The sequence below is a fragment of the Genypterus blacodes genome, unplaced genomic scaffold (assembly GCF_046128005.1).
Source record: "Genypterus blacodes isolate CSIRO-AG114 ecotype Tasmania unplaced genomic scaffold, CSIRO-AGI_Gbla_v1 ptg000044l_1, whole genome shotgun sequence".
In the NCBI taxonomy this organism is placed as follows: Eukaryota; Metazoa; Chordata; class Actinopteri; order Ophidiiformes; family Ophidiidae; genus Genypterus; species Genypterus blacodes.
This window is the reverse complement of record NW_027466857.1, coordinates 358035-380185: the sequence shown is the minus strand read 5'-3', so window position 1 is coordinate 380185 and position 22151 is coordinate 358035. Positions and strand designations below refer to the sequence as shown.

The 22151-nt window shown below is 44.3% G+C and overlaps 12 non-coding genes and 8 pseudogenes across 12 annotated transcripts; all 20 read right to left on the bottom strand.

The window, feature by feature from the left end:
- Positions 1-129: 129 nt before the first annotated feature.
- Positions 130-248, bottom strand: LOC142999850 (5S ribosomal RNA). Its single transcript, XR_012963521.1, has one exon. It is a non-coding gene; the product is annotated as a 5S ribosomal RNA (ribosomal RNA).
- Positions 249-493: 245 nt separating this feature from the next.
- On the bottom strand, positions 494-612 carry LOC142999885 (5S ribosomal RNA). The gene has a single exon (XR_012963555.1). It is a non-coding gene; the product is annotated as a 5S ribosomal RNA (ribosomal RNA).
- A 245-nt stretch (positions 613-857) lies between these two features.
- LOC142999887 (5S ribosomal RNA) lies at positions 858-976 on the bottom strand. The gene has a single exon (XR_012963557.1). It is a non-coding gene; the product is annotated as a 5S ribosomal RNA (ribosomal RNA).
- A 457-nt stretch (positions 977-1433) lies between these two features.
- On the bottom strand, positions 1434-1552 carry LOC142999820 (5S ribosomal RNA). The gene has a single exon (XR_012963491.1). It is a non-coding gene; the product is annotated as a 5S ribosomal RNA (ribosomal RNA).
- A 244-nt stretch (positions 1553-1796) lies between these two features.
- On the bottom strand, positions 1797-1915 carry LOC142999711 (5S ribosomal RNA). The gene has a single exon (XR_012963385.1). It is a non-coding gene; the product is annotated as a 5S ribosomal RNA (ribosomal RNA).
- A 445-nt stretch (positions 1916-2360) lies between these two features.
- LOC142999965 (5S ribosomal RNA) lies at positions 2361-2479 on the bottom strand (annotated as a pseudogene).
- Positions 2480-2939: 460 nt separating this feature from the next.
- On the bottom strand, positions 2940-3058 carry LOC142999674 (5S ribosomal RNA). The gene has a single exon (XR_012963351.1). It is a non-coding gene; the product is annotated as a 5S ribosomal RNA (ribosomal RNA).
- Positions 3059-3302: 244 nt separating this feature from the next.
- Positions 3303-3421, bottom strand: LOC142999842 (5S ribosomal RNA). The gene has a single exon (XR_012963513.1). It is a non-coding gene; the product is annotated as a 5S ribosomal RNA (ribosomal RNA).
- A 445-nt stretch (positions 3422-3866) lies between these two features.
- LOC142999760 (5S ribosomal RNA) lies at positions 3867-3985 on the bottom strand. The gene has a single exon (XR_012963433.1). It is a non-coding gene; the product is annotated as a 5S ribosomal RNA (ribosomal RNA).
- Positions 3986-4430: 445 nt separating this feature from the next.
- Positions 4431-4549, bottom strand: LOC142999954 (5S ribosomal RNA; annotated as a pseudogene).
- Positions 4550-11982: 7433 nt separating this feature from the next.
- Positions 11983-12101, bottom strand: LOC142999930 (5S ribosomal RNA; annotated as a pseudogene).
- Positions 12102-12564: 463 nt separating this feature from the next.
- Positions 12565-12683, bottom strand: LOC142999937 (5S ribosomal RNA; annotated as a pseudogene).
- A 463-nt stretch (positions 12684-13146) lies between these two features.
- LOC142999751 (5S ribosomal RNA) lies at positions 13147-13265 on the bottom strand. Its single transcript, XR_012963424.1, has one exon. It is a non-coding gene; the product is annotated as a 5S ribosomal RNA (ribosomal RNA).
- Positions 13266-13510: 245 nt separating this feature from the next.
- LOC142999857 (5S ribosomal RNA) lies at positions 13511-13629 on the bottom strand. Its single transcript, XR_012963528.1, has one exon. It is a non-coding gene; the product is annotated as a 5S ribosomal RNA (ribosomal RNA).
- Positions 13630-14076: 447 nt separating this feature from the next.
- On the bottom strand, positions 14077-14195 carry LOC142999974 (5S ribosomal RNA). The gene has a single exon (XR_012963569.1). It is a non-coding gene; the product is annotated as a 5S ribosomal RNA (ribosomal RNA).
- Positions 14196-14642: 447 nt separating this feature from the next.
- On the bottom strand, positions 14643-14761 carry LOC142999860 (5S ribosomal RNA). Its single transcript, XR_012963531.1, has one exon. It is a non-coding gene; the product is annotated as a 5S ribosomal RNA (ribosomal RNA).
- A 245-nt stretch (positions 14762-15006) lies between these two features.
- Positions 15007-15115, bottom strand: LOC142999962 (5S ribosomal RNA; annotated as a pseudogene).
- Positions 15116-15560: 445 nt separating this feature from the next.
- Positions 15561-15669, bottom strand: LOC142999967 (5S ribosomal RNA; annotated as a pseudogene).
- Positions 15670-16140: 471 nt separating this feature from the next.
- LOC142999936 (5S ribosomal RNA) lies at positions 16141-16249 on the bottom strand (annotated as a pseudogene).
- A 245-nt stretch (positions 16250-16494) lies between these two features.
- On the bottom strand, positions 16495-16613 carry LOC142999927 (5S ribosomal RNA; annotated as a pseudogene).
- Between the last annotated feature and the right edge of the window lie 5538 nt (positions 16614-22151).

Sequence of the window (22151 nt, the reverse complement as noted above, 5' to 3'; positions counted from 1 at the left end):
GAATGTATGCTTTCATATAAGATAAGATAAGATACCACTTTATTCTCCCGAGGGACATTGGTTGTTCACAGAGGGAGTGAAACATGAGGGAGGAGGACCAGGTGAGGCCTGCTGCTCAGAGGGCCAAAATGCTTACGGCACCGGGTATTCCCAGGCGGTCTCCCATCCAAGTACTAACCTGGCCCGACGCTGCTTATGTTCCGAGATCAGACGAGATCAGGGGTGTTCAGAGTGGTATGGCCGTAAACGATGAGAGCAGCCACACAGAGGCTCTTTATAGGTGAGACAGACCCAGTTCAAGTCACCGTGTACGCATGACTACACTCAAGTTCATGTATATCACAATTTACATGATGCCTTCATCAGAAGAACACTAACATTTCAGATAAGATAAGATACAACTTTATTCTCCCGAGGGAAATTGCGTGTTGACAGAGGGAGTGAAACATGAGGGAGGAGGACCAAGTGAGGCCTGCTGCTCAGAGGGCCAAAATGCTTACTGCACCGGGTATTCCCAGGCGGTCTCCCATCCAAGTACTAACCTGGCCAGACGCTGATTAGCTTCCGAGATCAGACGAGATCGGGCGTGTTCAGAGTGGTATGGCCGTAAACGAGGAGAGCAGCCACACAGAGGCTCTTTATAGGTGAGACAGACCAAGTTCAAGTGACCGTGTACACATGACTACACTCAAGTTCATGTATATCACAATTTACATGATGCCTTCATCAGAAGAACACTAACATTTCAGATAAGATAAGATACAACTTTATTCTCCCGAGGGAAATTGCGTGTTGACAGAGGAAGTGAAACATGAGGGAGGAGGACCAGGTGAGGCCTGCTGCTCAGAGGGCCAAAATGCTTACGGCACCGGGTATTCCCAGGCGGTCTCCCATCCAAGTACTAACCTGGCCCGACGCTGCTTAGCTTCCGAGATCAGACGAGATCGGGCGTGTTCAGAGTGGTATGGCCGTAAACGAGGAGAGCAGCCACACAAAGGCTCTTTATAGGTGAGACAGACCCAGTTCAAGTCACCGTGTACACATGACTACACTCAAGTTCATGTATATCACAATTTACATGATGCCTTCATCAGAAACACACATTTCTGGATAATGAAGTCTTGCCTAATGAAACTGATAATCATCACATAGAAGATAAAGAGGGACCACTAACATCTCTGACGCTCACTGTCATCATCATCATCATCATTATAATCATCATCGTCACACAGTGGCTCGTGTACTTCAATTCTCATGTGCATTCAATCATCTCATATTATGCCCATGTGCAATACTCATTTTCTGAATGTATGCTTTCATATAAGATAAGATAAGATACAACTTTATTCTCCCGAGGGACATTGGGTGTTGACAGAGGGAGTGAAACATGAGGGAGGAGGACCAGGTGAGGCCTGCTGCTCAGAGGGCCAAAATGCTTACGGCATTGGGTATTCCCAGGCGGTCTCCCATCCAAGTACTAACCTGGCCCGACGCTGCTTAGCTTCCGAGATCAGACGAGATCGGGCGTGTTCAGAGTGGTATGGCCGTAAACGAGGGGAGCAGCCACACAGAGACTCTTTATAGGTGAGACAGACCCAGTTCAAGTCACCGTGTACACATGACTACACTCAAGTTCATGTATATCACAATTTACATGATGCCTTCATCAGAAGAACACTAACATTTCAGATAAGATAAGACACAACTTTATTCTCCCGAGGGAAATTGCGTGTTGACATGGGAGTGAAACATGAGGGAGGAGAACAAGGTGAGGCCTGCTGCTCAGAGGGCCAAAATGCTTACGGCACCGGGTATTCCCAGGCGGTCTCCCATCCAAGTACTAACCTGGCCCGACCCTGATTAGCTTCCGAGATCAGACGAGATCGGGCGTGTTCAGAGTGGTATGGCCGTAAACGAGGAGAGCAGCCACACAGAGGCTCTTTATAGGTGAGACAGACCCAGTTCAAGTCACCGTGTACCCATGACTACACTCAAGTTCATGTATATCACAATTTACATGATGCCTTCATCAGAAACACACATTTCTGGATAATGAAGTCTTACCTTATGAAACTGATAATCATCACATAGAAGATACAGAGGGACCACTTACATCTCTGACGCTCACTTTCATCATCATCATCATCATCGTCACAAAGTGGCTCGTGTACTTCACTTCTCATGTGCATTCAATCTTCTCATATTATGCCCATGTGAAATACTCATTTTCTGAATGTATGCTTTCATATAAGATAAGATAAGATACAACTTTATTCTCCCGAGGGAACTTGCGTGTTCACAGAGTGAGTGAAACATGAGGGAGGAGGACCAGGTGAGGCCTGCTGCTCAGAGGGCCAAAATGCTAACGGCACCGGGTATTCCCAGGCGGTCTCCCATCCAAGTACTAACCTTGCCCGACGCTGATTAGCTTCCGAGATCAGACGAGATCGGGCGTGTTCAGAGTGTTATGGACGTACACGAGGAGAGCAGCCACACAGAGGCTCTTTATAGGTGAGACAGACCCAGTTCATGTCACCGTGTACACATGACTACACTCAAGTTCATGTATATCACAATTTACATGATGCCTTCATCAGAAACACACATTTCTGGATAATGAAGTCTTACCTAATGAAACTGATAATCATCACATAGAACATAAAGAGGGACCACTAACATCTCTGACGCTCACTTTCATCATCATCATCATCATCATCATCATCATCATCGTCACACAGTGGCTCGTGTACTTCACTCCTCATGTGCATTCAATCATCTCATATTATGCCCATGTGCAATACTCATTTTCTGAATGTATGCTTTCATATAAGATAAGATGAGATACAACTTTATTCTCCCGAGGGACATTGGGTGTTGACAGAGGGAGTGAAACATGAGGGAGGAGGACCAGGTGAGGCCTGCTGCTCAGAGGGCCAAAATGCTTACGGCACCGGGTATTCCCAGACGGTCTCCCATCCAAGTACTAACCTGGCCCGACGCTGCTTAGCTTCCGAGATCAGACGAGATCGGGCGTGTTCAGAGTGGTATGGCCGTAAAATAGGAGAGCAGCCACCAGAGGCTCTTTATAGGTGAGACAGACCAAGTTCAAGTCACCGTGTACACATGACTACACTCAAGTTCATGTATATCACAATTTACATGATGCCTTCATCAGAAGAACACTAACATTTCAGATAAGATAAGATACAACTTTATTCTCCCGAGGGAAATTGCGTGTTGACAGAGGGAGTGAAACATGAGGGAGGAAGACCAGGTGAGGCCTGCTGCTCAGAGGGCCAAAATGCTTACGGCACCGGGTAGTCCCAGGCGGTCTCCCATCCAAGTACTAACCTGGCCTGACACTGCTTATCTTCCGAGATCAGACGAGATCGGGCGTGTTCAGAGTGGTATGGCCGTAAACGAGGAGAGCAGCCACACAGAGGCTCTTCATAGGTGAGACAGACCCAGTTCAAGTCACCGTGTACACATGACTACACTCAAGTTCATGTATATCATATTTTACATGATGCCTTCATCAGAAACACACATTTCTGGATAATGAAGTCTTACCTAATGAAACTGATAATCATCACATAGAACATACAGAGGGACCACTAACATCTCTGACGCTCACTTTCATCATCATCATCATCATCGTCACACAGTGGCTTGTGTACTTCACTTCTCATGTGCATTCAATCTTCTCATATTATGCCCATGTGCAATACTCATTTTCTGAATGTATGCTTTCATATAAGATAAGATAAGATACAACTTTATTCTCCAGATGGAAATTGCGTGTTGACAGAGGGAGTGAAACATGAGGGAGGAGGACCAGGTGAGGCCTGCTGCTCAGAGGGCCAAAATGCTTACGGCACCGGGTATTCCCATGTGGTCTCCCAACCAAGTACTAACCTGGCCCGACGCTGATTAGCTTCCGAGATCAGACGAGATCGGGCGTGTTCAGAGTGGTATAGCCGTAAACGAGGAGAGCAGCCACACAGAGGCTCTTTATAGGTGAGACAGACCCAGTTCAAGTCACCGTGTACACATGACTACACTCAAGTTCATGTATATCACAATTTACATGATGCCTTCATCAGAAACACACATTTCTGGAAAATGAAGTCTTACCTAATGAAACTGATAATCATCACATAGAACATACAGAGGGACCACTTACATCTCTGACGCTCACTTTCATCCTCATCATCATCATTGTCACACAGTGGCTCGTGTTCTTCACTTCTCATGTGCATTCAATCTTCTCATATTATGACCATGTGCAATACTCATTTTCTGAATGTATGCTTTCATATAAGATAAGATAAGATACAACTTTATTCTCCCGAGGGAAATTGCGTGTTTACAGAGGGAGTGAAACATGAGGAAGGAGGACCAGGTGAGGCCTGCTGCTCAGAGGGCCAAAATGCTAACGGCACCTGGTATTCCCAGGCTGTCTCCCATCCAAGTACTAACCTGGCCGGACGCTGCTTAGCTTCTGAGATCAGAAGAGATCGGGCGTGTTCAGAGTGGTATGGCCGTAAACGAGGAGAGGAGCCACACAGAGGCTCTTTATAGGTGAGACAGACCCAGTTCAAGTCACCGTGTACACATGACTACACTCAAGTTCATGTATATCACAATTTACATGATGCCTTTGTGACATACCCCCCATTTAGTCTTTTCTTTGGTCCCTTTTCCATTAAGTTGTGGCCTTTTATTTTCTTTTGTTACGATGTTGTTGCATGTTTTGGCCAGAAGTGGCGCTGTAGTACTGGGATATAATGCAGTTGCATAACGGTGAGAGAGAGAAGAAGTAGCCACTGAGAACGGAAGGCGGGAGATGTAAATGGTGAAGTGAGCTGTATTGTGGAAACTTTGGATTAAACGAAAAACTTTTCCCAGCACGCCGTTGAGAGTATTACTTTCTTCAAGTGTGCAACAAAATTGGCGCCCGAACAGGGACTCAACGTGATACAAAAAAGAAGTCTGAAGAAAAAAAAAAAGAAAGAACGTTGGAACACGCAAAATGGAGATGGAGCAGTTACAGGATCAGCTAACGGAGCTACTGTGTCGGCTAAACGTGGAACAGCTTAAAGAAGTGTGTATCCGAGCTAAAGTTTCATCAGACAAGGAGAAGAAACACACGTTGATCCGAGCAATTAATGAGTCAGTAGAGAATGCTTTTGAAGTGGAGGAACAAGATGTAGCAGAGACATTTGGGCAAGAGTTGTTAGCTACAGCTAAGCGATTGAGAGAAAACGCGCCCAAACCAGAGAGGTATGATAAAAATGAAGAGGAGCTACAAAAGCTACAAAAACAGTATGCTGAAATGCAGTTGACATTCCAGACGTCGACCAAAATGCTCGAGGAGGAAATGAGTCGGCTTCGGGAAAAAATGAACAGGACGGCTAGCCCGCCAGAACTCCCATTCTCCAGAGCCCCTGAAGTGGTTATCAGACGCGAGTTTCGGATTAATGGCCAGATAGGTGAATTGGGGCAGAAAGACAAGTTATCATACACTAACCTCATGTACCAAATAGACTCGTAAAGGCCACAGTGATGTAGAAATTGTTGAAGCCGTAGTAAAAGCTGCTACACCAGGGCTCAGTTTACGTGATATGCTGGAAGCCAAAAATAATTTGACACTCGTGCAGTTGAAGACGATTCTTAAAGCCCATTTCAAAGAAAACAACACTACAGATATGTTCCACAGACTCATTAACATAACTCAAGATGCAAAAGAATCCCCTCAGAATTTTCTTTTTCGTGCAGTTGAACTCAAAGAGAGGCTACTGGCGGCTGCAGAAGATGCCAGCTCAGATGTACAGTATAGCCCAGACCTCATTCAGAAGAAGTTTCTTAGGTCAGTCAGTACAGGACTACTGAGTGATAATGTTAAAATGCAGCTGAAACCTCACCTAGATGATCTAGGAGTGACTGACGAGATATTGATAGAGAAAATGAATGATGCTGCTGCTGTTGATTGGGAGACACAGCAGAAATTGAAGAAAAGTATCCCAAATAAGCCAGCCAGAATAAATGAGCTAAAAACAGAAACAACTACTTACCAGCTGTATAGTGACAGGGAAACAGACAATGACCAGCCATCTGAACACAGCACTTCAGTCAAGGCCAGTGTTAAAAGTCAGAAGATAAAAACTCCAAAAAGCTCTTCAGAAACTGAACTGATGGATGCAGTGAAACAGCTGAGAGAGGAAGTGGCTGAGCTGAGGAAGAATGTTCAGTACTCAGCACGACCATCTCACCAGTTCCAAAACAGAGGGTAGAGGGCATGCAGAGGATGTCAAGACCGGGGTGAAGAGGAACAGTGTGACCACTGCTTCAAATGTGGCCTGAGTGGACACCTCTCAAGAGGATGCAGAGGCCAAAGGAACTCAAGAGGCAACACTGATTCAGCTAATATCAAAGGACAGACTGTAGAATGTACCTCCCCTGACACTCAAGAACAGCATAGCAGGTCACTCAACACCCCTACTATTCTTAGAGAAAGCATTGTACAATTAGAAGAGAGACTGCGAGCAGAAAGGTGTTCCCCAGGTGGAAGATTGGCAGGTTCTGCTTATATTAGCCACATCTCCCCTCGTCACCATTCACAGCTGCTGAGACTTATTGGAAAGAAGTGCATGGTGAGTTGCTACCTAGATGGGGTGAAGACTCAAGCCTTATGGGACACTGGATCGCAAGTCTGCCTTATCAATGAGACCCGGAGGAAGAACTGCATCCCAGAGGTGAAGGTACGGAGCACTGAAGAACTCCTCGGCCCTGGTCCTTTTGTGGGGAAAGCTGTCAACCAGACCGACATCCCTTTCCTAGGCTGGGTGGAGGTCACGTTCCACCTAGACCCATCACATGCTCCAGAGTTCACGCTTCAGGTGCCCATGCTCGTGACAGGTGAGAAAGGAGCAGCAGAAGAGCCAATCGTTGGTTACAATGTAATTGAACTGTTGTTAAAGAATGGTGTGGAGGGTCCACATGAAGTAATAACACAGGCTGTGAGCACAGCTTTCTCTTTTAGCTGTAAAAAGACTGAAATGTTAGTGAAAATTATTCAAAACAGTGACCCTGAGTGCAGTGACGGCCTAGTGAGAGTGGGTAGGCAGAAGGAAGTGATCCCAGCAGGTCAGGTGAGAACTATAAAATGTGCTGTGAGAACAGGTCCTCTACTGTCCAGTCAAGAAGCCCTTTTTCTGCCTGATGAACATGCCCCCTGGCCAGATGGCCTGAGAATGTCAGAGAGCATGATGACTCTTAGCGAAGGGACATATTCTCGCATAGCACTGCCCATCACCAATAACACCTGTCATGATGTCACCCTGAGCCCACGCACAGTGTTGGGGCAGGTTCAACTGGTCAAAGCTGTCTATCCAGTGGACGCCAAGCCAGTCACTCCCCGACCAGCTTCTCCAGTCGAACGTCCAGAGGTCAGCAGGGAGGATGAGCCTGAGCCTGATGGAAGGACAGCGGTGGACGAGGAAAGGTGGGACCCACCAATCACACTGATTCACCTCCCCCTTGCTCAGCAGCGACAAGTGAAGCAGATGTTGAGGGAGGAATGCAGAGCGTTCGCCAGAGACGATGATGATGTGGGATACATCCCTTCCCTACAACTGAAAATCAGACTCACAGATACAACACCGGTAAGACGTACCTATGTGTCTGTGCCTAAGCCACTTCACAAAGAAGTAAAACAGTACTTAGAAGACTTGTTAAATAGGGGCTGGATCCAAAAATCTAGGTCACATTACTCATCTCCCATTGTCTGTGTGCGGAAAAAAGATGGGAACCTCCGTCTGTGCTGTGACTACAGAGAACTCAACCGTAAGTCTCTGCCAGATCGCCACCCTATTCCCCGCATTCAAGATATGCTAGATAGTTTACATGGGAGTGCATGGTTTTCAGTGTTAGATCAAGGCAAGGCCTACCATCAGGGGTTCGTGGAAGAAAGTAGTAGACCACTCACAGCTTTTATAACACCCTGGGGCCTATATGAGTGGATCCGAATCCCTTTTGGCTTGTCTACAGCACCCTCCGAATTCCAGCGCAGCATGGAGGAGTGTCTATCTGGACTCAGAGATGAAATTTGCGAGCCATATCTAGACGATAATCTGGTTCATAGCCAAACATTTGATAATCACCTGAAAGATGTGAGAAAAGTGCTTCAGCGCTACCAACAGCACGGGGTGAAATTGACTGCAAAGAAATGTGAGCTCTTTAAGAACCAGGTCAGATTTCTGGGAAAGATCGTATCGAAGGAAGGCTACACAATGGATCCTGCAGAAGTAGCCCCAGTGCAAGAGATGAAGCAGAGGAAGCCAGCGACAGTGGGTGAGGTGCGGAAAGTGCTAGGATTCATCTCATACTACCGAGCCTATATCCCAAACTTCTCTCGCATAGCTAAGCCTCTCTATGCACTGCTGTGCGCTGAGATACCAGGCAGTGAGACCCCTAAAGGCACAAAGAAGCAGAAGGCTGGGGTGAGAAAGACAAAGCAAAGCCAGGTACCCTCACATCAACGTATCAGGTGGACAGAAGAACACAGTACAGTTCTCAGTCAGCTGATAGATTACCTCTCCAGTCCTCCTGTGCTGGGCTACCCAAACTTTGAAGAACCGTTCATTATGCATTGTGATGCGTCCCAGGATGGACTTGGAGCGGTGCTCTATCAAAAACAGGAGGGAAGGTTAAAGGTCATTGCGTATGGCTCCCGCACACTCTCTGCTCCAGAGAAGAATTACCATCTACATTCTGGTAAGCTAGAGTTTTTAGCAATGAAATGGGCTATATGCGAGAGGTTTAGGGATTATTTGTATTACACTCCATCGTTTGTAGTATATACAGATAATAACCCTCTGACATATGTGCTGACAACAGCTAAATTGAATGCCACGTTGCTGAGATGGGTGGCTGAATTGGCAGACTTCAATTAAGTACAGGCCAGGGAAGTCTAACTCTGACGCAGACGGGCTATCGAGAATGCCCCTTGACATAGAGAAGTATATGCTAACCTGTTCACAAAAGATACAGTCTGAGATCTTGGCCAGTGTCTCCAAAGGGTTGTCAGTTCACCAGGTGGAGAGAGAGCCGTTGCTGTGTCCAGTGACCATCACCACAGCCATCGCAGAGCTGAGCAGTGAGCCGCGGATGAACGCAGCAAAGCAGATCGCCCCTCAAGCACTGAGAGCCGCTCAAGACGAGGATCTACTGCTGAAGCAGGTGAAACAGCAGGTCGCACAACAGCAGTGGCCGAGGGTGAAAGACACTCACAGTGAGTTGGCAGTGTTTGCAAGGGAGAAAGCGAAGTTGGTGATTGATGCTGAGGATGTTCTCCGGCGACAGACAGCAACACGCACACAACTGGTTGTGCCTCCAAAGTTCCGTCCCCTCATCCTGAGAGAGCTGCATGAAGAGATGGGACACTTGGGCGTTGAACGGACACTCCATCTGATCCGTGAGCGTTTCTTTTGGCCTCATATGCAGAGAGACGTTGAGCATCACATCAACAAGGTCTGTAGCTGTGTGAAACGGAAAAGACCACAGAAAGCAGTAAGAGCACCACTTACCAGTATTGTGACAACATACCCCTTTGAGCTGGTCTCAATTGACTTCATGCACCTAGAGAAGTGTAAAGGAGGATATGAGTACATTCTGGTGGTCATGGACCATTTTACACGATTCGCTCAGGCGTATGCATGTACTAACAACAGTGCTCGAACTGCAGCTGAGAAGATATTCGGTGACTTTGTCCTCAAATTCGGCTTCCCCACGAAATTACACCATGATCAGGGTAGAGAATTTGAGAATAAGTTGTTTGCAGAGCTCCAAAAATACTCTGGCATCCAAGGTTCTCGCACCACCCCGTACCACCCCCAGGGAAACGGTCAAGTGGAACGCTTCAACCGCACCCTGCTGGCCATGTTGCGTAACCTAGATGACCAAGCTAAAGCAGATTGGAAGAATTATCTTGCCAAAGTAATACACGCCTACAATTGCACGCGCAATGAGTCCACTGGATACGCACCATATTACCTGCTCTTTGGTCGTAACCCCAGATTGCCTATTGACATCATGTTCAGTATCCCCCACAGTGATGGCAGTGCATCTCATGATGACTATGCCAAGAAATGGAAACAGAGGATGGAGGAGGCGCACCAGTTAGCCTCCAAGGCTGCGAAGGCAAGCGGAGAGAGGGGGAAAAACCTGTATGACCGGAAGGTTCAAGGTGCAGAGCTGTATCCTGGCTGCAGAGTTCTCATTAGGAACTTGACTGAAAGAGGTGGACCCGGAAAACTCAGGTCATTCTGGGAAGACAAAGTCCATGTAGTGGTCAAGAGAAAACACCCAGAAAGTCCAGTTTATGAAGTACAACCAGAGGATGGCCAGGGCCGCACCAGAGTGCTTCATCGAAATCTGCTGCTCCCGTGTGACTTCCTGCCAGTTGAGTCACACAAGCCTGAAAAGAAAAGAGGTGAGAGACCACACAAAGAGAAAAAGACACCGACAAAACAGAATGCAGAACCCGAGTGTTCATCTGACTCTGAAGAGGATGACTGGCGATGCATGTCCAGATGGCCCCAAGGAGACTCCGCAGCACAAACCAGAAGGAACCTCAGACCAGAGGCTACAGAGTTTCAGCCACGGGCTGCAACACCAGCACCTGAGGGAGACGATGTGATGGGAGAACAGACCCTGTGGACATCAGACACGGACAGAGAGCAAGAAGAACAGATCGGGACTGGACTGGAAAATGAAGTGACTGTGACAGCAGGCCTGAGTGAGGATATAGAAGAGGCTGAGCTGGAGACCGCAAGCAATGAGGGAGAAGAGTATCCATCATCTTCACCACCTGCGAGACGATATCCTTTCAGAAATAGACCTGCACCCAAAACACTCGCATATGATAGGTTGGGGCAGCCCACAGTTAATTGAATTAAAGTTATGAGATTATATGATGCACTTTAAAGTTGTAAGTTCAAGCCATCCAGTTTTAAGATGAATACAATTTGTTAGTTCATGTCAAAGTCATATGATGGATGGAAAATGTTAATGTGTTGTTTAAAAGAAAAAAAATACTTTTAGTTTATATAGGCCCACACAAAGTCAGTTCTCATATTTAGAATCGCACAAATATAACTGAAGAGGAAATGGTGGTTGTAAGACATTGTATTTACAGGAGTATGGTTGAAAAGACTAACTGTAAAGAGACTCTTATAACGAAATGATATGAAGAAAAGAGTTATTAGAATATATGAAGTGTGAGATTCTATGTGATTTCGCTACAGGTCAAAGATCACGCCTATTCCAGTCAAGACAAGCTGCCCGTGAACACAGCGGAGTAAATAGATAGTTGTCATAGTGCACAATGACTTCCTCTGTTTAACACATGACATTAAGGGGAGATAAGTGTGATGTGAAATCTGTCATTAGATATGTGTCTTGAATAATGGACTCTAACCTGGAAGTGATCAAATTGTCTTAAACAGGATGAACTGAGACGGGAAATGTCGGGACGACATTTAGTTAAGCAGGGGAGAGTGTGACATACCCCCCATTTAGTCTTTTCTTTGGTCCCTTTTCCATTAAGTTGTGGCCTTTTATTTTCTTTTGTTACGATGTTGTTGCATGTTTTGGCCAGAAGTGGCGCTGTAGTACTGGGATATAATGCAGTTGCATAACGGTGAGAGAGAGAAGAAGTAGCCACTGAGAACGGAAGGCGGGAGATGTAAATGGTGAAGTGAGCTGTATTGTGGAAACTTTGGATTAAACGAAAAACTTTTCCCAGCACGCCGTTGAGAGTATTACTTTCTTCAAGTGTGCAACACCTTCATCAGAAGAACACTAACATTTCAGAAAAGATAAGATACAACTTTATTCTCCCGAGAGAAATTGCGTGTTGACAGAGGGAGTGAAACATGAGGGAGGAGGACCAGGTGAGGCCTGCTGCTCAGAGGGCCAAAATGCTTACGGCACCGGGTATTCCCAGGCGGTCTCCCATCCAAGTACTTACCTGGCCCGACGCTGATTAGCTTCCGAGATCAGACGAGATCGGGCGTGTTCAGAGTGTTAAGGACGTAAACGAGGAGAGCAGCCACACAGAGGCTCTTTATAGGTGAGACAGACCCAGTTCATGTCACCGTGTACACATGACTACACTCAAGTTCATGTATATCACAATTTACATGATGCCTTCATCAGAAACACACATTTCTGGATAATGAAGTCTTACCTAATGAAACTGATGATCATCACATAGAACATAAAGAGGGACCACTAACATCTCTGACGCTCACTTTCATCATCATCATCTTCATCATCATCATCATCATCATCGTCACACAGTGGCTCGTGTACTTCACTTCTCATGTGCATTCAATCTTCTCATATTATGACCATATGCAATACTCATTTTCTGAATGTATGCTTTCATATACGATAAGATAAGATACAACTTTATTCTCCCGAGGGAAATTGCGTGTTGACAGAGGGAGTGAAACATGAGGGAGGAGGACCAGGTGGGGCCTTCTGCTCAGAGGGCCAAAATGCCTACGGCACCGGGTATTCCCAGGCGATTTCCCATCCAAGTACTAACCTGGCCCGACGCTGCTTAGCTTCTGAGATCAGACGAGATCGGGCATGTTCAGAGTGGTATGGCCGAAAAAGAGGAGAACAGCCACACAGAGGCTCTTCATAGGTGAGACAGACCCAGTTCAAGTCACCGTGTACACATGACTACACTCAAGTTCATGTATATCACAATTTACATGATGCCTTAATCAGAAACACACATTTCTGGATAATGAAGTCTTACCTAATGAAACTGATAATCATCACATAGAACATAAAGAGGGACCAGTAACATCTCTGATGCTCACTTTCATCATCATCATCATCATCATCATCATCATCATCATCGTCACACAGTGGCTCGTGTACTTCACTCCTCATGTGCATTCAATCATCTCATATTATGCCCATGTGCAATACTCATTTTCAGAATGTATGCTTTCATATAAGATAAGATAAGATACAACTTTATTCTCCCGAGGGACATTGGGTGTTGACAGATGGAGTGAAACATGAGGGAGGAGGACCAGGTGAGGTCTGCTGCTCAGAGGGCCAAAATGCTTACGGCCCCGGGTATTCCCAGGCGGTCTCCCATCTAAGTACTAACCTGGCCCGACGCTGCTTAGCTTCCGAGATCAGACGAGATCAGGCGTGTTCAGAGTGGTATGGCCGTAAACGAGGAGAGCAGCCACACAGAAACTCTTTATAGGTGAGACAGACCCAGTTCAAGTCACCGTGTACACATGACTACACTCAAGTTCATGTATATCACAATTTACATGATGCCTTCATCAGAAGAACACTAACATTTCAGATAAGATAAGATACAACTTTATTCTCCCGAGGGAAATTGCGTGTTCACAGAGGGAGTGAAACATGAGAGAGGAGGACCAGGTGAGGCCTGCTGCTCAGAGGGCCAAAATGCTTACTGCACCGGGTATTCCCAGGCGGTCTCCCATCCAAGTACTAACCTGGCCCAACGCTGCTTAGCTTCTGAGATCAGACGAGATCAGGCTTGTTCAGAGTAGTATGGCCGTAAACGAGGAGAGCAGCCACACAGAGGCTCTTTATAGGTGAGACAGACCCAGTTCAAGTCACCGTGTACACATGACTACACTCAAGTTCATGTATATCACAATTTACATGATGCCTTCATCAGAAACACACATTTCTGGATAATGAAGTCTTACCTAATGAAACTGATAATCATCACATAGAACATACAGAGGGACCACTAACATCTCTGACGCTCACTTTCATCCTCATCATCATCATCATTGTCACACAGTGGCTCGTGTACTTCACTTCTCATGTGCATTCAATCTCTCATATTATGACCATGTACAATACTCATTTTCTGAATGTATGCTTTCATATAAGATAAGATAAGAAACAACTTTATTCTCCCGAGGGACATTGGGTGTTGACAGAGGGAGTGAAACATGAGGGAGGAGGACCAGGTGAGGCCTGCTGCTCAGAGGGCCAAAATGCTTACGGCACCGGGTATTCCCAGGCAGTCTCCCATCCAAGTACTAACCTGGCCCGACGCTGCTTAGCTTCCGAGATCAGACGAGATCGGGCGTGTTCAGAGTGGTATGGCCGTAAACGAGGAGAGCAGCCACACAGAGGCTCTTTATAGGTGAGACAGACCCAGTTCAAGTCACCGTGTACACATGACTACACTCAAGTTCATGTATATCACAATTTACATGATGCCTTCATCAGAAACACACATTTCTGGATAATGAAGTCTTACCTAATGAAACTGATAATCATCACATAGAACATACAGAGGGACCACTAACATCTCTGACGCTCACTTTCATCCTCATCATCATCATCATTGTCACACAGTGGCTCGTGTACTTCACTTCTCATGTGCATTCAATCTTCTCATATTATGCCCATGTGCATACTCATTTTCTGAATGTATGCTTTCATATAAGATAAGATAAGATACAACTTTATTCTCCCGAGGGAAATTGCGTGTTTACAGAGGGAGTGAAACATGAGGGAGGAGGACCAGGTGAGGCCTGCTGCTCAGAGGGCCAAAATGCTAACGGCACCGGGTATTCCCAGGCGGTCTCCCATCCAAGTACAAACCTGGCCCAACGCTGCTTAGCTTCTGAGATCAGACGAGATCGGGCGTGTTCAGAGTGGTATGGCCGTAAAATAGGAGAGCAGCCACACAGAGGCTCTTTATAGGTGAGACAGACCCAGTTCAAGTCACCGTGTACACATGACTACACTCAAGTTCATGTATATCACAATTTACATGATGCCTTCATCAGAAGAACACTAACATTTCAGATAAGATAAGATACAACTTTATTCTCCCGAGGAAAATTGCGTGTTGACAGAGGGAGTGAAACATGAGGGAGGAGGACCAGGTGAGGCCTGCTGCTCAGAGGGCCAAAATGCTTACGGCACCGGGTATTCCCAGGCGGTCTCCCATTCAAGTACTAACCTGGCCCGACGCTGCTTAGCTTCCGAGATCAGACGTGTTCAGAGTGGTATGGCCGTAAACAAGGAGAGCACCCACACAGAGGCTCTTTATAGGTGAGACAGACCCAGTTCAAGTCACCGTGTACACATGACTACACTCAAGTTCATGTATATCACAATTTACATGATGCCTTCATCAGAAACACACATTTCTGGATAATGAAGTCTTACCTAATGAAACTGATAATCATCACATAGAACATACAGAGGGACCACTTACATGTCTGACGCTCACTTTCATCATCATCATCATCATCGTCACACAGTGGCTCGTGTACTTCACTTCTCATGTGCATTCAATCTTCTCATATTATGCACATGTGCAATACTCATTTTCTGAATGTATGCTTTCATATAAGATAAGATAAGATACAACTTTATTCTCCCGAGGGAAATTGCGTGTTGACAGAGGGAGTGAAACATGAGGGAGGAGGACCAGGTGAGGCCTGCTGCTCAGAGGGCCAAAATGCTTACGGCACCGGGTATTCCCAGGCGGTCTCCTATCTAAGTACTAACCTGGCCCGACGCTGATTAGCTTCCGAGATCAGGCGTGTTCAGAGTGGTATGGCCGTAAACGAGGAGAGCAGCCACACAGAGGCTCTTTATAGGTGAGACAGACCCAGTTCAAGTCACCGTGTACACATGACTACACTCAAGTTCATGTATATCACAATTTACATGATGCCTTCATCAGAAGAACACATTTCTGGATAATGAGGTCTCACCAAATGAAACTGATAAGCATCACATAGAACATAAAGAGGGACCACTAACATCTCTGACGCTCACTTTCATCATCATCATCATCATCATCATCATCATCATCATCATCGTCACACAGTGGCTCTTGTACTTCACTCCTCATGTGCATTCAATCATCTCATATTATGCCCATGTGCAATACTCATTTTCTGAATGTATGCTTTCATATAAGATAAGATAAGATAAGATACCACTTTATTCTCCCGAGGGACATTGGGTGTTGACAGAGGGAGTGAAACATGAGGGAGGAGGACCAGGTGAGGCCTGCTGCTCAGAGGGCCAAAATGCTTACGGCACCAGGTATTCCCAGGCGGTCTCCCATCCAAGTACTAACCTGGCCCGACACTGCTTAGCTTCCGAGATCAGGCGTGTTCAGAGTGGCATGGCCGTAAACGAGAAGAGCAGCCCCACAGAGGCTCTTTATAGGTGAGACAGACCCAGTTCAAGTCACCGTGTACACATGACTACACTCAAGTTCATGTATATCACAATTTACATGATGCCTTCATCAGAAGAACACTAACATTTCAGATAAGATAAGATACAACTTTATTCTCCCGAGGGAAATTGCGTGTTTACAGAGGGAGTGAAAAATGAGGAAGGAGGACCAGGTGAGGCCTGCTGCTCAGAGGGCCAAAATGCTAACGGCACCGGGTATTCCCAGGCAGTCTCCCATCCAAGTACTAACCTGGCCCGACGCTGCTTAGCTTCTGAAGTCAGAAGAGATCGGGCGTGTTCAGAGTGGTATGGCCGTAAACGAGGAGCGCAACCACACAGAGGCTCTTTATAGGTGAGACAGACCCAGTTCAAGTACATGTACTACACTCAAGTTCATGTATATCACAATTTACATGATGCCTTCATCAGAAGAACACAGAAGCCTCTATCTCCTTCCTTTTCACAGATATGGGCTTTTCAAGTTTTCTCTAGTTTCAAGAATCGATGACCCGCGGGTCAACATTTTTAGAAAATTTTCAATATTCCCCAATTTGCCCCAAATTTACACAAATTGATGGCATTTCTGTCTGGATGCTGCGTCTGAAATTTTAGCTCTCTATCTCCTTCCTTGTCACAGATATGGGCTTTTAAAGTTTTCTCCAGTTTCAAAAATCGATGACCCGGGGGTCAACTTTTTTCCCAAATTTTCAATATTCCCCAATTTGCCCCAAATTTACACACATTGATGGCATTTCTGCCTGGATGCTGCGTCTGAAATTTTAGCTCTCTATCTCCTTCCTTGTCACAGACATGGGCTTTTCAAGTTTTCTCTAGTTACAAGAATCGATGACCCGCGGGTCAACATTTTTAGAAAATTTTCAATATTCCCCAATTTGTCCCAAATTTACACAAATTGATGGCATTTCTGCCTGGATGCTGTGTCTGAAATTGTAGCTCTCTATCTCCTTCCTTGTCACGGACATGGGCTTTTCAAGTTTTCTCTAGTTACAAGAATCGATGACCCGCGGTTCAACATTTTTAGAAAATTTTCAATATTCCCCAATTTGTCCCAAATTTACACAAATTGATGGCATCTCTGTCTGGATGCTGCGTCTGAAATTGTAGCTCTCTATCTCCTTCCTTGTCACAGATATGGGCTTTTCAAGTTTTCTCCAGTTTCAAAAATCGATGACCCGGGGGTCAACTTTTTTCCAAAATTTTCAATATTCCCCAATTTGTCCCAAATTTACACAAATTGATGGCATTTCTGTCTGGGTGCTGCGTCTGAAATTTTAGCTCTCTATCTCCTTCCTTGTCACAGAAATGGGCTTTTCAAGTTTTCTCCAGTTTCAAAAATTGATAGCCCGGGTCAACATTTTTAGAAAATTTTCAATATTCCCCAATTTGCCCCAAATTCACACACATTGATGGCATTTCTGCCTGGATGCTGCGTCTGAAATTTTAGCTCTCTATCTCCTTCCTTGTCACAGATATGGGCTTTTAAAGTTTTCTCCAGTTTCAAAAATTGATGACCCGGGTCAACATTTTTAGAAAATTTTCAATATTCCCCAATTTGTCCCAAATTTACACACATTGATGGGATTTCTGTCTGGATGCTGCGTCTGAAAATTTAGCTCTCTATCTCCTTCCTTGTCACAGATATGGGCTTTTAAAGTTTTCTCCAGTTTCAAAAATTGATGACCCGGGGTTCAACTTTTTTCCAAAATTTTCAATATTCCCCAATTTGCCCCAAATTTACACAAATTGATGGCATTTCTGTCTGGATGCTGCGTCTGAAATTTTAGCTCTCTATCTCCTTCCTTGTCACAGATATGGGCTTTTCAAGTTTTCTCCAGTTTCAAAAATTGATGACCCGGGTCAACATTTTTAGAAAATTTTCAATATTCCCCAATTTGTCCCAAATTTACACAAATTGATGGGATTTCTGCCTGGATGCTGCATCTGAAATTGTAGCTCTCTATCTCCTTCCTTGTCACAGATATGGGCTTTTCAAGTTTTCTCCAGTTTCAAAAATTGATGACCCGGGTCAACATTTTTAGAAAATTTTCAATATTCCCCAATTTGCTCCAAATTTACACACATTGATGTCATTTCTGTCTGGATGCTGCGTCTGAAATTGTAGCTCTCTATCTCCTTCCTTGTCACAGATATGGGCTTTTCAAGTTTTCTCTAGTTTCAAGAATCGATGACCCGCGGGTCAACATTTTTAGAAAATGTTCAATATTCCCCAATTTGTTTTAAATTTACACAAATTGATGGCATTTCTGTCTGGATGCTGCGTCTGAAATTTTAGCTCTCTATCTCCTTCCTTGTCACAGATATGGGCTTTTCAATTTTTCTCTAGTTTCAAGAATCGATGACCCGCGGGTCAACATTTTTAGAAAATTTTCAATATTCCCCAATTTGCCCCAAATTTACACACATTGATGGCATTTCTGTCTGGATGCTGCGTCTGAAATTTTAGCTCTCTATCTCCTTCCTTGTCACAGTTATGGGCTTTTAAAGTTTTCTCCAGTTTCAAAAATTGATGACCCGCGGGTCAAAATTTTTAGAAAATTTTCAATATTCCCCAATTTGCCCCAAATTAACACACATTGATGGCATTTCTGTCTGGATGCTGCGTCTGAAATTGTAGCTCTCTATCTCCTTCCTTGTCACAGATATGGGCTTTTCAAGTTTTCTCTAGTTTCAAGAATCGATGACCCGCGGGTCAACATTTTTAGAAAATTTTCAATATTCCCCAATTTGCCCCAAATTTACACACATTGATGGCATTTCTGTCTGGATGCTGCGTCTGAAATTTTAGCTCTCTATCTCCTTCCTTGTCAGAGATATGGGCTTTTAAAGTTTTCTCCAGTTTCAAAAATTGATGACCCGGGTCAACATTTTTAGAAAATTTTTAATATTCCCCAATTTGCCCCAAATTAACACACATTGATGGCATTTCTGTCTGGATGCTGCGTCTAAAATTTTAGCTCTCTATCTCCTTCCTTGTCACAGATATGGGCTTTTAAAGTTTTCTCCAGCTTCAAACATCGATGACCCGGGGGTCAACTTTTTTCCAAAATTTTCAATATTCCCCAATTTGCCCCAAATTTACACACATTGATGGCATTTCTGCCTGGATGCTGCGTCTGAAAATTTAGCTCTCTATCTCCTTCCTTGTCACAGATATGGGCTTTTCAATTTTTCTCCAGTTTCAAAAATTGATGACCCGGGGTCAACTTTTTTCCCAAATTTTCAATATTCCCCAATTTGCCCCAAATTTACACACATTGATGGCATTTCTGTCTGGATGCTGCGTCTGAAATTGTAGCTCTCTATCTCCTTCCTTGTCACAGTTATGGGCTTTTAAAGTTTTCTCCAGTTTCAAAAATTGATGACCCGGGTCAACATTTTTAGAAAATTTTCAATATTCCCCAATTTGCCCCAAATTAACACACATTGATGGCATTTCTGTCTGGATGCTGCGTCTGAAATTTTAGCTCTCTATCTCCTTCCTTGTCAGAGATATGGGCTTTTAAAGTTTTCTCCAGTTTCAAAAATTGATGACCCGGGTCAGCATTTTTAGAAAATTTTCAATATTCCCCAATTTGCCCCAAATTAACACACATTGATGGCATTTCTGTCTGGATGCTGCGTCTGAAATTTTAGCTCTCTATCTCCTTCCTTGTCAGAGATATGGGCTTTTCAAGTTTTTTACAGTTTCAAAAATTGATGACCCGGGTCAACATTTTTAGAAAATTTTCAATATTCCCCAATTTGCCCCAAATTCACACACATTGATGGCATTTCTGCCTGGATGCTGCGTCTGAAATTTTAGCTCTCTATCTCCTTCCTTGTCACAGATATGGGCTTTTAAAGTTTTCTCCAGTTTCAAACATCGATGACCCGGGGGTCAACATTTTTAGAAAATTTTCAATATTCCCCAATTTGCCCCAAATTTACACACATTGATGGCATTTCTGTCTGGATGCTGCGTCTGAAATTTTAGCTCTCTTTCTCCTTCCTTGTCAGAGATATGGGCTTTTAAAGTTTTCTCCAGTTTCAAGAATCGATGACCCGCGGGTCAACATTTTTAGAAAATTTTCAATATTCCCCAATTTGCCCCGAATTTACACACATTGATGGCATTTCTGTCTGGATGCTGCGTCTGAAATTTTAGCTCTCTATCTCCTTCCTTGTCAGAGATATGGGCTTTTAAAGTTTTCTCCAGTTTCAAAAATTGATGACCCGGGGGTCAACTTTTTTCCAAAATTTTCAATATTCCCCAATTTGCCCCAAATTTACACACATTGATGGCATTTCTGTCTGGATGCTGCGTCTGAAATTGTCGCTCTCTATCTCCTTCCTTGTCACAGATATGGGCTTTTCAAGTTTTCTCCAGTTTCAAACATCGATGACCCGGAGGTCAACTTTTCTCCAAAATTTTCAATATTCCCCAATTTGCCCCAAATTTACACACATTGATGGCATTTCTGCCTGGATGCTGCGTCTGAAATTTTAGCTCTCTATCTCCTTCCTTGTCACAGATATGGGCTTTTAAAGTTTTCTCCAGTTTCAAAAATTGATGACCCGGGTCAACATTTTTAGAAAATTTTAAATTTTCCCCAATTTGCCCCAAATTTACACACATTGATGGCATTTCTGCCTGGATGCTGCGTCTGAAATTTTAGCTCTCTATCTCCTTCCTTGTCAGAGATATGGGCTTTTAAAGTTTTCTCCAGTTTCAAAAATTGATGACCCGGGTCAACATTTTTAGAAAATTTTCAATATTCCCCAATTTGCCCCAAATTTACACACATTGATGGCATTTCTGCCTGGATGCTGCGTCTGAAATTGTAGCTCTCTTTCTCCTTCCTTGTCAGAGATATGGGCTTTTAAAGTTTTCTCCAGTTTCAAGAATCGATGACCCGCGGGTCAACATTTTTAGAAAATTTTCAATATTCCCCAATTTGCCCCAAATTTACACACATTGATGGCATTTCTGTCTGGATGCTGCGTCTGAAATTTTAGCTCTCTATCTCCTTCCTTGTCAGAGATATGGGCTTTTAAAGTTTTCTCCAGTTTCAAAAATTGATGACCCGGGGGTCAACTTTTTTCCAAAATTTTCAATATTCCCCAATTTGCCCCAAATTTACACACATTGATGGTTTTTCTGCCTGGATGCTGCGTCTGAAATTTTAGCTCTCTATCTCCTTCCTTGTCACAGATATGGGCTTTTAAAGTTTTCTCCAGTTTCAAACATCGATGACCCGGGGGTCAACTTTTTTCCAAAATTTTCAATATTCCCCAATTTGCCCCAAATTTACACAAATTGATGGGATTTCTGCCTGGATGCTGCATCTGAAATTGTAGCTCTCTATCTCCTTCCTTGTCACAGATATGGGCTTTTCAAGTTTTCTCCAGTTTCAAAAATTGATGACCCGGGTCAACATTTTTAGAAAATTTTCAATATTCCCCAATTTGCTCCAAATTTACACACATTGATGTCATTTCTGTCTGGATGCTGCGTCTGAAATTGTAGCTCTCTATCTCCTTCCTTGTCACAGATATGGGCTTTTCAAGTTTTCTCTAGTTTCAAGAATCGATGACCCGCGGGTCAACATTTTTAGAAAATGTTCAATATTCCCCAATTTGTTTTAAATTTACACAAATTGATGGCATTTCTGTCTGGATGCTGCGTCTGAAATTTTAGCTCTCTATCTCCTTCCTTGTCACAGATATGGGCTTTTCAATTTTTCTCTAGTTTCAAGAATCGATGACCCGCGGGTCAACATTTTTAGAAAATTTTCAATATTCCCCAATTTGCCCCAAATTTACACACATTGATGGCA